General features: G+C 40.8%; 1 protein-coding gene across 4 annotated transcripts in view; it reads left to right on the top strand.

Moving 5' to 3' along the window:
* Positions 1-19,205, top strand: part of LOC137653446 (uncharacterized) — a 245,199-nt gene that overhangs the window by 41,128 nt on the left and 184,866 nt on the right. For all 4 annotated transcript variants that reach the window (XR_011046482.1, XR_011046484.1, XR_011046485.1 and 1 more), the window contains exon 2: positions 17,894-18,076. The gene's annotated coding sequence lies outside the window, so the exon portion shown is untranslated. The remainder of the gene's footprint in view (positions 1-17,893; positions 18,077-19,205) is intronic.

The following is a 19,205-nucleotide window of genomic DNA, read 5'->3' as shown; positions in this document are numbered from 1 at the left end:
GCAAGCCTTGTAAGGCACTCAACATACTATGAGTTACATCCAAAATCTCCTCAACCTTTTGGGTTTCGGGTGAAACAATTATCAAACAATCTGGATATAATTAGAATTAAGGTGCTTCCATTTGAAGTATCAACAACACCACCTATGGTAATTACCTGAGGTATCTTTTTGTAAATACTTTATTGGAGTTGAGAATATGACTGAGAATCCAGGTCTTTTTATGGAACATAATGTAGAACATAAGGGATCGACTTTTATATATACTGATGGCTCCAAATCTGATGCTGGCATTGGAATTGGAGTACATGGTAATGGTTTTAATTGTAGAGGTGCTCTTTCTCTAACAGCTTCCTTATTTACTGCCTAACTGTATGGCATACTAACCTATATTGAGAAAATAGCATTTGAAAAGGAGGGTAATTTTACAATTTATAGTGGTGCAAGGAGTGTCCTTCAAGGTTTAGATGTTTTTAATTCTAGTAACCCTTTAGTTTTAGAGATTTTAAAATGTCTTTATATTATTGGACTGAGAGGTATAATGGTTCGATTTTGTTGGGTTCTAGCACATGTAGATGGGTCTGGGAATGAGAAGGCAGTTAAACTGGCGAAGAATGCTGCCTCCGAGTTGCTGCACAGAAGGTATCCCATTCCCTGTAATGATTTCCTAACATCAAGAAATTGTTTTGCAATAAATGGCAACAGCACTGGGATAGTCTAGATAGCAATAAAATGAGAGAAGTAACAAAGGTCATATCTCCTTGGCGGTATAATATGATGCCCCGAAAATGGGAGAAGTGTCTTTGCCGTCTCGTTATTGGTCACACTCGGTTGATACTTGAGTTTCTGCTGAAGGGATAACACCAACCGTATTGCGACGACTGTTTAGTAGCTTTAGCAGTGAGGCATTTGACTGAATGCCCCAATTATAACAACTTGAGAGATAGATATGTTTGAGGCTCGAGGTGAGGATGGCAGTTTCATCCTTGCCAAGATTCTTGGACATGTTCTACTATGCGAGTGGCATTTTTAGGTTTCAGAAACAGGTCTTCTGAAAACTATTCAACTTCTATAATGACATTCAGCTTTTATGGTTTTGATTGAAAATTCTTATATTTTTTACACAATAAATATCGGTGTCAATGACCTTAGATGTTAGGATGCCTGAAAACTTTTAAATTAATTAATCTCAGGGTTACTGGATCATGAATGCCAATTCAGCAGTTGCTAGTTTTCTTTTAAAGTGTGTTGTCCGTAGAAGGAACAGAGGGGAGCTCGTGGATCAAGAAATGAGTGATCCAGATTGTGTAAACCCATCTGTGCTTCTTGTCTTGTTCTTGTGACTTTTTTGGACCATTCATTGTAAAATAGGGCAGGAAAGCAGTCAAGATATGGAGTCTTGTTTGTGTGTATGTATTCTCATGCTGTGCACCTGGAAGTTGCAGATTCTCTATCAGCAGATTCTTTAATCAATGCTCCAATACGGTTTATATCTTCGTGGGCCAATTAGGATGTTTAGGTGATAATGCTACAAATTTTGTTGCTCTCCGGACCATTTATTGTAAAACAGGGCAGGAAAGCAGTCAAGAGATGAAGTCTTGTTTGTGTGTATGTATTCTCACGCTGTGCACATTGAAGTTGCAGATTCTCTACCCACAGATTCTTTCAACAATGCTTTTAAGATGGTTTTCTGGGGCGGCCTGTGACGGCCGGTGAGAAAGGTCCTTCCTTATACCTTTCCTAATATAAATCTTCCAAATATACTAGAGAAAGATAAAAGCATGGAATGCAGAGGTTACAACCCTCGCGCGAACACCTTGTAGGTGTCGTGTATTAAACAAAGGCGTGTGTAAACCACTATTCACAGGTTGTCTTCCATTTAGATAACCCCTTCATCAATGGGGAGGGCCGTGACAGGCCCTAGATAACATGGTTGAACTCTCCAACGACACCTACCACGCGCGCCCTCTAGGACATCCTTCTGTAATTGGACTTGCATCAAGCAGAGTTTTTTTTGGGCACAGTGTTTTTTCGAAGAGTTTCTCGTTATTTCAACATGACTGACGTTGTTACTTCACCCTTACCAATGTTAAGTACCATAGTTTGTTTTGGCAGCTTTTGACAGTACCGGGCATTTGTTCTGTATCCATTATGGTGGTTTTTAGTTTTGGAAGCGACTGTCCTGCCGAGGTATCGGCAGCCATTTTGGGTATGTTCGCTTCGGTAAATTTTCTAGTTATTTTTGCCCATCTGGTACTCTCAGCTAGGTTATATCACTTACGTTTTATGGCCTTTTATGTTATCATTAATTATTATTAGTTTTTACTATGGTATTTATTTGCTTGCAAGTCCAATTTGGACCTACGAAGAATAGCGATTTAAAGATAGCGTTTTAAAGCATAGTAGCGATTTAAAGCTTAGCGATTTAGTCTGTTAATTTGTACCCTGGAGGGTTCGTTTTAGACTATATCCTTGTTTGTTACGTTGTCGTTATTCTGAGTAAGAGAGGTGAATTTCCCGTTCTCCGTTTTTATACGATCACGGGTTATTCAGGCCTCCTCTCAGTATCAGAATTGATGATAGTACGTTTAATATTATAAACGATTTATTGATGTGGTTACTGTTAATATAGCTAACACTATTATTAGGTACGTTAGTGTATGAGTCATTAATTGGGGTCGTTTTATACCGTTAGCTCCGCCTTGAGTTATGCTTAGCTCCGCCTTGAGTTATGCTCCGCTATAATGGTCCGCTATAATGGATACTCATTGGGTGACAACTAATTATCGTTCCGGAGCAGATTTTTGGAGTGCAACGGTGAAATCCGGCACTCGGACTCCAGCTGAAGCCTTTTACACACGAACCTTTGTCATGTTTGATCACAATTACACAGTTAAGGCCCCCGTTTTCATCGTATCTCCGGCTTCACTGGAGATAACTCATTCATTGAGGTTAATGTTATCGTACCGGAGACGGTCACGATATCACGATGACGGGCCTTTGCTACCGGACCTCCGGTAAAAACAGAGATCAAGCAGGAGTCCAGAACCGGAGTTAACAGTGTGATACCGATGAAGTTTAGAGATTCATGCTACGTGGTTACTGGTTTCTATTATAATTTCTTAATTTATTAAGGTGTTAGCTACTACCATACTCACACATAATTAAGATTTAAGTGTTTCTGATTCATAAGTCAATGACAAGAATCTCAAGGAACATCCAGACTTGTGTCTTCTTTCTTTTTACAGAAAGTCCGCTGCACTGCCAGGGGCTGCTCCGCTGCCTTTACTGATCCCATGGGCCATGATCTATGCCGGGCCCATGCCCATTGCGCCATATCCTTCTCTCGGGAACCGGGACAAGCCCCTTATACGATATGGTTTCCGGAGTCATGCATGCTCTGCTATGAGCTGTCAGCCCTACTCCTGAGCGAGGAGGTAAGTTGGTTCTAGTGTCCCTGTTAATATCCTTTGCAAAGAATTAATTGCTCTTTATATATTGACTTCAGTTTTGGCTTCATCATTAATTCCCCCTCTCCTCTTTCAGGCTGATGATGAATCTCTCAGGGAGGCGAGAGCTACTCTCCGGCCTTGGGTGCCAGGGTTTGGGAGGAATGCGCCGGCTGGCGCACCCTATCTCCTTGATGGAGACATGGCTTCTCGCCTATTCCCAGGCTCTACTACTGCAGCAGTTCCACCGGAGACAGCGGCCCCGTTAATTGAAGTGGTTAGAGCAACCATTCTAACTGAGGAAGAGGTTTTAGTGACGGAGGCCGAGCCCTACCTAGGTCTAGACGAGGAACCCATGGATGAGCAGGTAGGTGGTGTTGAGTTGGTGGACCCCCTTTCACCCCACACTCCTTCCTCTACTACTTCCTTTCACGGCTTTGATAACCCTACGGCTTCTCCTCGAGGTCCCTCCGTTCCTGTACGACCCAAGGTGAAGCCACTACGTACCTTTAAGCCTTCAGCTTTGCCATTATCAGTGTCACCGGTTCCGGGACCCTCAAAGGATCCTGATGTTCATATTACTATACCTAAAACCGTGACTCCTAAGAAGTCAAAGTCCACTAAGTCCAGGGCTTCGTTAGAGGATCAGGCTCGGGAGCCCCTTTATCCGCCACCATGGTCAGGGATATTGTGAAAGAACAGATACAACAATATCTTCAACAGTCTAGGGCAGACCGAGGAGCTATGACGGAGCTCAAAGATATGGTGGCAAGTCTCATCCGTTCCGGAACTCAGATGCCCCCTCCTTCAGCCCCGGACGCATCGAAGTTACCTCCCTTCGAGAAAAACAGCCCTTGGAGGTTTGCCTTACATGCTCCATATATTGATGGTGCCATAACTCTAGAGGGCATAGGCACTCGTCCTCTAAAGGACTTAGAATTTTACCCTCCGGGACTAGAATTCCCATTCAACGGCTTCGTCCGATTGAAAGAACATGCCTTGGTTAGGTTAGACAAGGTACCGAAGGAAACGGTAATATTCCCTAAAGAGCAGGCCCAAGCTTTCTGGGCCAGGACGTTGTCAGACTGGGGGTGCGCTAATTCCAAGCTCACCCCACACAAAGGAGCCTACACCATATTTACAGCTTCTCCAGTTATTACCTTGCCTATTACAGATAAAGTGGCAGCTCTTACTTTTCAGGCTATCAAAGAAGGTTCTGCCATGCCGGCTCTTAAAGAGACCGATCCCACCTCCTTGCTCATTCCGAGTACCGTTACTATCTGGGATGATGCCCCCGCTACTTTCACAGTAGGGAAGTTAGACCCAGACTGTGCCTCTAATCTGTTCTCCGAGAAGCTTCCTAAATTACCAGATATTCTTCTCAAGACTGAGTTTGAGGCACGGAATAGGTTAGCTAGGTCTCTCCACTCCATTACCTCCGTGGAGTCCCTAACCTCACTTTATCCGACCGATACCTTGTTCCGGGTATTCACAAAGAACCTGTCTCTGTCCTTCCAAATCGACTTACACGAGTTTTGTTCGGCTCGGGTTAGTTGCAGGAAGCACGTTCTATCTGAGGCCTCGATCAGGCATGAACCGAATAGGCTGATAGCTTCCCCCTGCTGGGGTAAGAACCTTTTTCCTCAGGAGGAGGTGAACAAGGTACTACAAGACGCTGCGAGAGCAAATCAAAATTTGCAAGTGAGGTGGGGCCTCACTGCCAAAAAGAGGGTTGAAGGTCAAAAACAAACCTTCTTCAGGAAGAAACAGAGGTTTGCCCCTTACAAGACGAGCCGAGGTCACTACCAACAATCGCCGATTGCCCACTCGTCTAAACAGTCTCCCACTGCTTCGTCTCCTCTACAGCCGAAACACCCTCAACAGGTGGTCTACCTCACTGCTCCCCCAGGTACCCAACCCAACCCCGTTTGGATGCCCTCACCCGCATACAACCCTAGCTACGGACCCTCAGGTCCCTTTCGTGGACACCAGAGAGGTAGCTACAGGGCTAGAGGACAGTTCCGTCAACGAGGCGGACCTAGGACAAGGGGTTTGCGAGGAGGAAAAGAACCTAGATTCACTCCCTTGCAATGATATAGTTCCGGTAGGGGGGAGACTTTACCACTTTCGAGACCGTTGGACCTTCAGTCCGTGGGCTCACAGCATAGTCTCCAAAGGCTTGGGGTGGAAATGGTCACAAGGTTCTCCTCCTCCACCAGTGACCTTCTTCCAGAGACCCACAACCATTCTGAGAGAGTACACCACAGAGTTACTACAGAAAAAAGCAATCAAACGGGTTCTATCGCTTAAGTTCCAAGGCCGCCTGTTCACAGTTCCGAAGAAAGGCTCGTCGGCATTGAGAGTGGTCCTGGACTTGTCAAAGCTAAATTCTTACATCCTCTGCGACAAGTTCCGGATGTTGACCATCTCTCAGGTACGTACCCTGCTTCCCCGTGGGGCCGTCACCACCTCTATCGATCTTACCGACGCCTATTATCACGTACCAATAGCTCGAAACTTCTCTCCTTACCAAGGTTTCCGTCTAGGCAGGAAAGCCTTTGCATTCAAAGTCATGCCCTTCGGCCTCAACATTGCACCCAGGATATTCACGAAACTGGGAGAGAGTGTTAGAACAACTCAGGAACCAAGGGATTCAGATCGTTGCTTATCTAGACGATTGGCTTATTTGGGCTCGGTCAGCCCTGGAGTGCAACAGCCGTAGTACACTGCATCAACAGAGGAGGATCCAAGTCGCCCAACCTGAATCAGATCCTGGTCGCTATCTTCGCCTTGGTAGCAGAAAAGAACTGGTTCCTGTCAGCAATCCACCTAGCGGGAGTCCAGAATGTGATAGCGGACTCACTATCCAGGACGAAACCACTGGAATCAGAATGGTCTCTGGACATAATTTCATTCCGGTAGATACTCAGGCTGGTTCCGGGCCTTCAGGTAGATCTATTCGCAACTCAGATGAATCACAAACTTCCTTGTTATGTGACACCAAACATGGACCCTCAGACTTATGCCATAGACGCATTAATCCTGGATTGGAGCCATTGGAGGAAGATTTACCTATTTCCACCAGTGAATCTTCTAATGAAAGTATTGCACAAACTACGCTCCTTCCGGGGGACAGTGGCCTTAGTAGCACCTCACTGGCCAAAGAGCAGTTGGTTTCCTCTCCTCCTCGAGCTGATACTCCGACCCTTCCGGATTTCATTCCCCAAACTAACCCAAGTAATTCAAACACAGACTGTGTCAGATTCCTCAAGGATAGCCAAAACCCTAACTTTGTGGACTTCATGAAGTTTGCAGCTCATAAAGACGCAAACATTGACCCGGAAAACGTTCTCTTCATCGAAGCGGACAAAAGGGACTCGACAATTCGTCAATATGATTCGGCTGTTAAGAAATTAGCAGGTTTCCTAAAGAATTCAGACCACACTCGTATGACTCCGAATTTAGCCATCTCGTTCTTTAGGTTCTTATTTGACAAGGGCTTGGCAGCTAGCACTATAACTACCATCAAGTCAGCTTTGAAGAAGATATTCCTGGTTGGGTTTAACATTAACCTAGCTGATTCCTATTTCTCATCTATTCCAAAAGCATATGCTAGGCTTCGGCCGTTGGATCGGCCGCAAAAAGTCTCTTGGTCTCTGAACAATGTCCTCAAACTCGCGTCGGACACTGACAACGAGTCCTGCTCTTATATATCACTCTGCTTAGGAAGATGTTATTTCTATCAGCTATGGCCTCAGGTGCTAGAATCTCAAAACTAGCAGCGCTCTCACGTAACCCGGAAAACATAGATTTCCTCCCTACAGGCGAAGTACTGCTTACCCCAGACAGAGCTTTCCTAGCTAAAAATGAGGACCCGCAAAATAGGTGGTCCCCTTGGAAGATCATCTCTCTTCCCCACGATCCTTCGCTGTGTCCAGTCACTACTCTCAGGACCTTTTTAGCTAGATCTGCCACCCGCTCGTCTGGCCCCTTATTTATCAGGGAACAAGGTGGTACTATGACCATTCAAGGTATCAGACAACAAATCCTCTACTTCATTAAACTTGCTAACCCGGAATCATTTCCCCATGCTCATGATATACGGTCAATAGCTACCTCTATCAATTACTTCCAGAACATGGACTTTGATGACCTTAAAAAATACACGGGTTGGAAATCTCCTATGGTTTTCAAACGCCACTATCTAAAGAACTTACAGGCCCTTAAATACCCTACGGTTGCAGCGGGGAGTCTTATCTCCCCCCATTAATCTCTGATTATTTCTTTATTCCATCTCTTCTCTCCTCCCTCCTGACCACCCCCTCTTAACGAGAGAATGCCTTGATGAAGTCATTGGGCTTCAGCACGGCATATCATTCCCGTGCTGAAGGCTTGTGACGGGCAAGAGGGCTCTCGAACTGGGGAATTTCTTTTCCTCAGTTTGACTCTAAATTTCTCTCATTCTTTTTCTATTACCTCTTATTGCTTATTCCTCCTTCATAATTATCAGCTGTCTCCAACCTTGCTGTCAAAACTCTTTTACCCATTTCACTGTCCAGGTTTTTTAGAGGGGACATTGTATCCATGACCGGTTTTTATTTCAAAATCAATTGTGGGAGCTGTGGTGGTCTTGCCAACTGCCCGAAAATGTTTGGACACCTAGGAGTGTCAGTATTCCCATACTGGCACGCGGAACTATCTCTTAGGAAATTTGGCCTTCGGATTCCAGGGGTTGGCGATTTTATAGAGATAGGACTCTCGGCATTCTGTCCGGTTTGCCTGCCACTATGATTAGAGTGGGGATGATTGTATTCATGAAATGCTCTCAGTCCCATCAAGCGGGTTTGGCATACACTTGAGCCACTCTAATCATAGTGGTACCATCCCTTTGTGGTAGGGTAGGGAGTGGACATTTGGTAAGCAGCTTTCACAGGTGTCATTGGTGGAGAAATTAATTCCAGGAAAGGCTAACGGTGTCTTCTTTGGAATTTCAGACAGTCTTAATTTTTTCTCTCCCTTAAACTATATTTTTTTCCATTGTTTTTTTTTCATTGTTATTATGACCCCTTCCCTCCCCCTGAAAAAATAATTAATGAGTAAACTTAATATTCCCCGTACCCCTGGATCAAATGGCGAACCCCAGACACCGTTGACGACTTATGCTTGTTTAAATAGGGAAAGCTCTGTTGACAACCTCGGCAATAAAAAGGATTCCTCCAACAATACTTCTTTGACCAGTGTTGTTAAAGACAATTTATCGGCACTGGTGGAAAATGATGCTTGTAATAACCGTAATACTTTACTCTCTGGTTCTGGCTCATTACCAGATCCAACAAAAAATCTGAAAATTCTCCATTTAAAAAACATACCAATTGGTTGTAGCTATGACATAATTCATGAAGCCTTCTGTAGATTTGGGGCAATCAAAGAAATTTTAATGGAGCTTAATGGTAGTAAAGGCTTTTGGGAAGCTTGGGTATCATTTTCAAGTTTTGAGATTGCTTTAGAAGCAAATAAAAATTTAGATAGCATAAAAATTGACAATTGTTTGATTTCTGGGGCTTTATGTGATAAAGCACCAAGACACCTAGAGGTATATAAACCAGAAGAATGGATGGAAAAAGAAATAGAGCATAGACTTCCAGAAGTAAGAACCCCCAAGCCCCCAACATGGATAATTGCATCTGGAAAGATAGAAAATTATAACTATTATAAGATTAGTAAATTTATACAAAAAAAAGTTGGATTAATTAAAAGTAAGGATATTAGTAGATACGGTAAGCAATCTGTTTTGATTAATGCAAAATCAGATACTCAAGCTCACATGCTTTGTGGCATGAAGATTGCAGAAATTGATCCTATTAAGGATATTAAACCACATATGAGCTTCAGCTATGGTAAAGGAGTAGTTTTTGATAAAGATCTATATGAATTCTCAGAACCAGAAATTCTGGACATGTGCCCTGCTAATGTTTGGAAAGTAATTAAGATCCCTCAAACAAGCATGGTAGTTTTAACATTTGAAACCCCTGTTATACCAGATCATATAATTATTGAGAATGAAGAGTACGTGTTCGAGAATATAAACCTAGGCCTTTACAATGCTTCAATTGTTTCAAGTACGGTCACCCTTCCCGGTACTGCAATAATACGAAGATCTGTATTAACTGTTCTTTGTTAGAACATGGCCAATGCAACAGAGATACAACCTGTGCAAACTGTAAAGATAATCATAAACCAAATGATAAAAGATGTAGAGAATACAAGAATGAAGAAGCTGCAATCTTGAAAGCAAATGCTGAACATATAAGTGTAGGTTATGCAAAGCATTTACTCAATCGGCAACTTAATTTTGCTCGCGCGGTTAAGATGCCAACAAAAGATTATAATCCACTACCCCTTACTACCACAGGGGGACCAGTGGCAGCACCTGGCCCGTCAGGTGCATCTCCCTTAGTGGTAGTAGCCCAGCCATCTGGGTCAAGTGCTCAGGCTATAAAAGCCAGAGCACAAACCTCCAAAGAGGTCAATATGGTGTCCAACACACCAAAAGTATTGTCACCGATAGGAGCATCTCCCCTAGAGGTAGTAGCCCAGCCTTCTGGGTTAAGTGCTCGAACTGTTGAAGTTCTAGCACAATCCTCCAAGGAAGCCAATGTGGCTTCCACCACCTTAAATGTATTGTCTCAGGCAGAATCTCTACCTGATTTGATGGAGATTGGAAAACAAGATCTTCCAAAGAGGAAAAGGTCCCCATCATCCTCACCTTCATCTAAGTCAGGTAAGTGCCCTACTGCTCATGATCCTAAGGTTGACACTTGTAAAGATTCTAGAAAGAAAGAAAAGAAGAGTGGTGGCCTAGTAAAGCCTTCCATCTCCAGGCCTTACATGGCTTCATCTGAAAAGTCCCAAAAGACAAATGAGACAAAGAAAAATAATAACAAAAGATAATGTCTATCATCCAGTGGAATTGCAGAGGTCTAAGTACTAGCATTGAGCAAATAAAAACTTTAACCAGGGACTCGGACACGAAGGTAATTTGCCTACAGGAAACCAAGATCGGTGACAAACCATTTAATCCTGGACTCAATTATCATCTTTGTAGATCCCCTCCTTTGCAAGCTGCAAGAGCTCAAGGTGGTACAGGTTTTATTATTCACAAATCTGTAAAATTTGAAACAATCCCACTCAATACACCACTACAGGCATGTGCAGTTAGAACTCATATCGGGAAAAAAATTACTTTATGCTCGCTATATATTGAACCATCCTTAGAACTTTTCCTCTTAGATCATGCTGGTAATCCAAGAAGGCTTAGACTTTCTGACCTCCAAGACTTGATCAATCAGCTTCCTGCCCCTTTTATTTTAATGGGTGATTTTAATGCAAAGCATACTTTATGGGGTGGAAATGTGTGCGATAGATGGGGTAATCTTGTTGAAGAATTAATCGACAACAATGATGTAATACTAATGAATGATGGTTCTCCAACTAGGTATGATGTATTCCACAACTCTACATCAGCCATTGATTTGTCAATCTGTTCCTCATCCATTCGATTGGACTACCTTTGGTCAGTAAATGAACACCTACATGGCAGTGACCATTGGCCAATAATGTTAAATTATGTCCATAATCTTCCTTCTCAGTGTCCACCAAAATGGAAGATAGATGAGGCAGACTGGGCAGCTTATGAAAACTGTTCACACACTGATAAAGAATATGATGAATTTACATCTCCAGTGCATGCCTATCAACATCTTGAAAATATTATTGATGATAATGCTAGCAAGTTTATACCTAAAACATGCGGTTTACCTCATCGCTCTGTAGTTCCTTGGTGGAGTAAAGAATGTGCCAACGCAAGAAAAGTGACCCGAACTTGCTTCAGAAGATACTTGAGGACAAACTATTTAGCAGATAGAATAGCATATCTCAGAGCCTGTGCCAAACAAAAAAGAATTTTTAAAAAAGCAAAGAGAGCATCTTGGAAGAAATATATATCTAATATTAATACCAAAACTCCTTCAAAGGAAATATGGGACAAGATTAGAAAACTTCAAGGTAAATTCGTCCCTAAGCCTCTACCAATATTAAGGGAAAATAATAGATATATATCTGACCCCAAAGATGTAGCAGAGGTTCTTGCTAAGCACTTTGCTCATGTATCAAGTGCTGACAACTATTCCCCAGCATTTCAACAAATTAGAGCATCAACATCTGTTGTTCCTCCTGCTTCTTCAAATACTGAAGCTTTTAACCTGCCTTTTAGTATGGAGGAGATGCAAAATGCTATCTCCAGCTCTTCTTTAACTGCCCCAGGTGAGGATGGCATCCGGTATGAAATGATATCACATCTTCCAGTGGATACCAAGGAATTTTTATTAGAAACCTTTAATGGTCTATGGGCTTCCCATACATCTCCTGATTCCTGGCATACTTCAATTGTAATTCCAGGCCACAAGTCTGGTAAAGACCCAGAACTGCCATCTAGTTATAGGCCCATATCCTTGACCAGTTGCATATGCAAACTATTTGAGAGAATGATCAACAACAGACTTGTGTGGTATCTAGAATCAAAAAATCTTTTATCTAACAGACAGTTTGGTTTTAGGAAGAACCGAAGTACTCTAGACCCTTTGCTGATGTTATCAAGGGAAATTTCAAATGCTTTTTCTAACCAAAACCAGGTGGTGGGTGTCTTTTTTGACCTTGAAAAGGCATATGACACCACCTGGAGGGGTGGTATTTTAAAGCAATTGGCCTCGTGGGGTATAGGAGGACATATGTTCTCTTTTATTGAAGAATTTTTATCAAACCGCTCCATTAAAGTGAGAGTAGGGTCAGAACTATCTTCATCCTACATGCAAGAAGAAGGTGTCCCCCAAGGCAGCGTATTGAGTGTGACCTTGTTTGCTGTTGCTATTAATAGTCTCATTAGTCACATACCTCCTGGCATACAAGGATCACTATTTGTCGATGACTTTGCAATTTATTGTAGTGGATCATCTGCACTACAAGCATGCCAAAATCTTCAAATTGCAATAAATGCTGCTTCCGCATGGGCAAATTCTCGCGGATTCATGTTTTCTCCTCAGAAGACCAAAGCCATTCGCTTTACTCGTACTCGTAAAAGGGAAGAGATCCCCACTCTTTTCTTAAATGATTGTATTTTGCCATATGAGGATAGTGTCAAGTTTCTTGGAGTCATTTTCGACAAGAAAATGACATTTGGTCCCCATATAAATGACCTATCTATCAGGGTTAAGAAGTCACTGAACATTCTGAAAGTGATATCGCATTTTGATTGGGGTGCTGATAGAACAACTTTGCTTAGAATTTATACATCTTTGTGTCTGAGCAAGTTAGACTATGCATGCCAAATATATGGGTCAGCTACAAAGACTTTACTTGGAAAACTTGATATTGTTCACAATGCTGGGCTTCGCATCTGCACAGGTGCTTACAGAACATCTCCCATTGACAGTCTCTATGTTGATTCTGGCATACCTCCCCTTTCCATTCGCAGAGAGGAGTTGAGTTTGAGGTTTTTAGCTAGGTCCCTTGCTGTGAGAAACAATCCTAACTGTAAATATGTTAGGGCGCCTTTAGATCGGGCTCCTAACAGATCTAGAGTGCCTAAGCCTTTGGAAGTACAGCTGAAAAATGATGCTAGAGAAGTAGGCTTGTTAACAGCACAGATAGCAGAGGTAGGATATCCCAAGTCTCCTCCTTGGTGTAATCCACCTGTTAAAGTATGTTTTATGGCAGGAGGGAAAAATACCTTACCTAGTAGGGTAATGAAAAGTGAGTTTTTAAATCATGCTGCTCAACATCATGGGAAACATGTTTTTACAGATGGCTCCAAATCGGCTGCAGGAGTTGGAAGTGCAGCTGTGGTGGGGGATATTGTTATTAGAAGGAAACTCCCATCCTCTTGTTCAATTTTTACTGCTGAGTTGTACGCAATAATTCTCGCAGTCCAACATATTTTTAAAAATGGCAACCAAAATAGTTTTTATACAATTTTTACGGATTCCAATAGTGTTTTACTCTCATTAAAACAAATTATGCCAGGCCATCATCTAGTACAAGAGGTGCAGGACTGGTTAGTACTTCTGCAATCTAGGAAGAGTATCAGTGTTCACTTCTGTTGGGTCCCTGCCCATGTTGGGGTGGATGGGAATGAACAAGTTGATAAGGCAGCAAAGGAAGCTTCAGGGCTAAGTAATCCATCCCCCTTGAGTATTCCTTACAAAGATCTTAAAAGTGAGATTCATCTTTACTGTAAAAATAAGTGGCAAGCTCGATGGTCTGAACTGACCACCAATACAAAATTGAAACAAATCCACCCATTGGTGGATAAATGGTCATGTTGTAATTCTACAAGTAGAAGGGATACAATTATTTTAACTAGGCTGCGTATTGGCCATACACATGCAACGCACAATTATTTAATGAAGAGTGGGGAAGGGAGACAGGCCCCTCTTTGTAATACCTGTCAAGTGACAATGGATGTTAAACATATTTTAGTCGATTGTCCTGTTTTTAATCTCCAGAGGAGGACACATTTACTCCAGGACAAACCGTTAAGAGATATACTGGGGGAAAACTGTAATACCCTGAACTTGAGAAAATTTATACAAAGTATTGGGTTATATTACGAGCTATAATTGATTTTATTAATTTATTTATTTATTTTACCCTTTTAATCGCTATTTATTTCACATCTAGATTTTATTGTATGAAAGTGTTACGATTTGTATTAAAGGTTAAAATGATACTAAATGGTGTGAGTGTACAGATATGATTGAATGATTTTTGTTATATAGCGCTGAATGGCCTTTGATGCCCCAGTGCTTGGCTTAATGCCTAAATCCCATATTCAATTCAACCTCCTGACCACCTCTCACACCACGTCACCACTCTCCTGGGTGGTTCGTTAGCCCTAAGTTATTCTGCCATGTTTAATTGTTATGATTTAACTGTTATTGTAATTACCATTCCTGTAAAGTTTAGATATGCTTAGACATGTAAGGTTGATACCTTTTACGACGGGACACTCAGGTGATCCCTGGTCCTCATATTATTTTAGCATTACATCCCCTATGCCTATGGCTAGTTTATGATTTATGTTTACTTACAGTATTATATTATTGGCTTACATGGTGTTTGTTTTCTCCTTATTATGTTATTATTGTATTGGGCTTGGAAGGCATTCTCTGGTACATTCTCACCGGCCGTCACAGGCCGCCCCAGAAAAGGGATTTTGACGAAGGAAAAATCTATTTCTGGGAAGAGGCCTGTGACGCCCGGTGAAACCCTTCCCGGTTATTTGACACGGACCCCACCCCTCTTTTTTCCTTGCCAAGCCATATGTTCTAGCAGAAGGATGTCCTAGAGGGCGCGCGTGGTAGGTGTCGTTGGAGAGTTCAACCATGTTATCTAGGGCCTGTCACGGCCCTCCCCATTGATGAAGGGGTTATCTAAATGGAAGACAACCTGTGAATAGTGGTTTACACACGCCTTTGTTTAATACACGACACCTACAAGGTGTTCGCGCGAGGGTTGTAACCTCTGCATTCCATGCTTTTATCTTTCTCTAGTAATTTGGAAGATTTATATTAGGAAAGGTATAAGGAAGGACCTTTCTCACCGGGCGTCACAGGCCTCTTCCCAGAAATAGATTTTTCCTTCGTCAAAATCCCTTTATATCTATTTGTGGGCTAATTAGGATGCTTAGGTGTGATAATGCTTAAAATTTTGTTGGTGCTCCTTGGACCATTTATTGTAAAATAAAGCAGGAAAGTGACAAATTGTCACTTCAACTTTAAAACACTGTGATCTTGGCAGTACTTTTTAATGTACAAATGAGAGTTCGGTCTGAAGAAACCTTGGACTTCCCTCTTTTTATTGAGAGTACTTAAATTTTATAATTTGCTGGAGGAGCTATTGTATAGTTACCCTTAGCTCCTAGCAGTTATTTTCTGCAGGTAACCAAGAAATTTTCCTAGCTCTTGGAGAATTGGTAAAGTTACTCCATTATGTAAAAATTAGTGGTAGTTGAAGTCCAGCTGATTACTGCCCGATTTCTATAACTCCCATATTTGAATTTTTTTAATTTTTTTTGCCCTACCATTTAAATAGGTTTGCTGAAAGCAATGTTGCAATTTGATTTTAGTAAAAGCCTTGGAGCATATGATGTCCTTACAATCTCCATTGTTGTACAGAAATCTCTTGATTATGGTCAGGAAATTTGTATGATTGGCCGTGTTAGTGCTGCCTTGTTTTCAAACTGTTTGTAGTGGGTGGGTGTTTTCTTAGCATCACACATGAATTTTTATGTAATAAATTGCAAATAGTCAGTGTAGGCATGTGCTATCTGGTTTCTTTAAGGTATTGTTCTTGGCCCAAGCTCATTGCATATGCAGATGATGCTAGTCTGCAAAAAATTAATCTCCTGAATGTGTATCTGAGATGGCTGAATCCTTAGTTAAGATTAGTCCAAGGTGCAAATTATAGGGCATTCAAGTTGAATCCTAACCAAACTCGGTGATTGTAAGTAGGTCAGGTCACATCTTTGTCGAGTCAGTGTCGACATCTGGGATTTTAAACCAAACCAGATAGTATGATTATAGGGACTTCCTGCCTCATAAGGAAGAGCCTCTTATTAATGGATGAGGGTTTGTATTTGTCCTTCCAATTTCACTAACCACTTCAACCATCCTAGGTGAAGGTCAGAATTGTTACTGGTAAGGGGCTGTGGCTTCCCTGCTGACTGCCAGTAAGCTATGACACTTATAAATTTTGACAAAGTTCTAGCCAAGCTGAATTAAAGAACTATGGTTTGTATAGTAAGAAAATACGAATTACTTTTAAAATACTGTATGTTTCTTGTGGTATGACTTGCTGAGGGATGTTACTTATATAGTACTTGTTGATATACTAATTGTAGTACAGTATTAGAGGTATCTTGAGGAATAGAGGTAACATAACAATTGACATCGGTAATACTGGGACGATTTTAGTATCACAATCAATTAGGTAAAGATACTGTTTATGGGTCTGATTTAGGTAATGGGGTTTGGGTCAACAAGGATTGGTGGTTGGAGGACTGTAGAAGTGTCGTAAGGATAACTGGACAGGGAAGGTAGTATCATTAATTTTTTTTCTTCTGTGAATGTGGCATTTTCACAATTCAGGACTGGGAGTAGTATTTATGGGGAGCTAAAGTAATTAAATGAAATCAGTTAACCAGAAGAATTACACTAAAAGAGGAAATGGAAAGATTCAAGTATATAAGTACAATGGGGATAGGGATATTCTTAAATTCTAGATTGGAATTGTCAAGTTGAGTTGATTTTTCATAACCTTTAATATCCAGGATCAACATTTTTATGGCTACTGAATGATTGAGGCAACCAAAGTAATGGCTAAAAAAGAACTGAAATTTATACTCTACAATTAAAAGTATTGGTTGAAGTGAAAAGTTTTTAAAGAATTCGTGTAGGTATGAGTGTAGACCATAGTAGCAGAATGGGATTAAAAAAGTTAGGCTTATAATTTGTCAAGTAGCTTAGAATTATTAGGCAGTGAGGTAAGGTGTTGGCTATTACAGTACAGTGAAACTAGACAATATTGTTGAGGTGGAAATCTGTAGATTGAATTGAATGGAGCTGGTCACTTCGTAAAAGCTTCAAGTACCATATGAAAGATGAATGGAGAGGGATCATATGATATTTAGAACTACATTAGTTGCTGATCTCAGATAACTATTTTAAAAAAAGTGGTTCAGCAAAGAATGGACGTTTTTTTAATTATTTACGCAAGTTGATTAGTGTTAAATTTACAAGTGTTGATATAGGAATGTTTTAGCAATCTATGGTCTGGGGAGAAGTGAATAAATGTCATTATATCCTGCCAGGGAGCAAAGAGAAAGTAAGTTGTCTTTTTAACAGTTTACTAAACTGAATAAGTATTAAGCTACCAAAGAAAATTCCTATCAGTAGTATTATAGTACCAAAATATTGACAGGAAAAAATCTGCCTATGGATGGAAAAAAATCCACAGTAAATAAGGAATGAAATCCTGTAGGTTTTGCTAAAGTGGCATGAATTCAAAGTGGCTAGTACAAATGGTGTAGTAATACAGCATATTGTATAGAAAGATAAGAGGTTGGTAATTTTTAAATGCTTGATTAAAATGAGATAGGCTTAAGAGGTACAGGTATAAGAAACTTAATTTAACTTTCATTATACTGGCTGAAAATTAATCCTAAAATGGTGGTAAGGTCTAATCAAGCTTAAATTTCGAGTCTGCTTAATGTGACCAGCAGCAGAGTTGATGATGAGCTACAGTACTTTGAGAAGGGTTGTGTTAAAGCTTTTTATAATCAAATGTGAATACGAAGATAAAATAGTCAATGTAATCCAAAATTTTTTTTCTAGATATTGGAACTCAGAGTGAGCTTCTTTGTCAACTAGTGAATGGATAACCTTGCCTAAGGGTGTAGAGAGCTAGAAGATTGTGGGATTTGAAAATTAAAAATTGAAAGGAAATCTAAATTTGAAACGCCTAGAGGTTATGTAAAAGATCAAATTTTGGAAAGCAAATTTTTGTCTCCTCTGGAGGTAAGTATGGGTCTAATTTAGTTTCGTAAACTAAAATATTTAACTACCTATCCACAGTAGCTTCAGTGATATGGCATTTAGAATTATAATGCATGGATAGCTTTGGTAGACTTGTTGAAATTGTTGATTCATTTAGCAACTTTAAAACAGAGATGAGGGCTCTGCTATAGAGGCATAGTAGCTTCTGAAGTGCAACGCTTTCCTTGTGGGTTAGAGGGTTAATTTAACATGTACGTATTAGTATGTACTTGGAGATATTGGTAGTTTAAAAAATCTTGAATGGTATTTGTTGAATTGATTTGTAGTTGTTGTTCATATATTAACAGGAATGTTGAAGAATTTGATTCAAATTATTAAAATTGGCTGATTGGAAAACTTTTGTAAATACTTGTTATTAATGAGTTTTGTTTTTGAACTAATGAGATTAATATTTTTTTAGGTATAATACTGTACTTATCTAACTATGTTGAAGTGGTCTGGAAGTACTGATACCCTAAATGTGTGGATATTACTGTTGTTGAGACATTAGGAAGGAACTAAAGCTGCTAGTCTTGAATGAATCGACTGTTAAAAACTCGACAATCGGTGGATTGCAAACCTTAAGGGAAAATCTGAAACTAAAGTCTTAACAAACAAAAACTGGTTTTATCCAGAGATTTTAGAAAGCTAACAGAATTGGTAATAGGTAGTTTGAAAAGTCTTACTCTAATAAATTTTGGAAAATTCCCTCTGTAGTATTTTAATGTCCTTTAACATAGGAAGAGTTTGTATTTTGATTCATTTCTGTAGAAGACGACTTAGATACTATATTTTCTGGGTCGACCTGTGGCGGCCGGTGAAGAGTGTCCTTATATACCTTTTCTGATAAAACCTTCCAATTATACCAGAGAAAGATAAAAGCATGGAATGCTGAGGTTATAACCCTCGCGCGAGCACCTTTTGGGTGTCGTGTATAAAGCAAAGCGCGTGAAATCCACTATTCACAGGTTGTCTTCCATTTAGTTAATTCCTTCGTCAAAGGAATGGGCCGATACAAAGGCCCTAGCCAACCACCAGCGCCACACCACCCTCGCCACGACGCAAGCGCCATCTGAACAACATCCTTCTTTTTGGACTTCTTCTCTCCCCA

This window comes from Palaemon carinicauda, chromosome 14 (assembly GCF_036898095.1).
Source record: "Palaemon carinicauda isolate YSFRI2023 chromosome 14, ASM3689809v2, whole genome shotgun sequence".
In the NCBI taxonomy this organism is placed as follows: Eukaryota; Metazoa; Arthropoda; class Malacostraca; order Decapoda; family Palaemonidae; genus Palaemon; species Palaemon carinicauda.
This window is presented reverse-complemented; position numbering and strand designations above follow the sequence as displayed.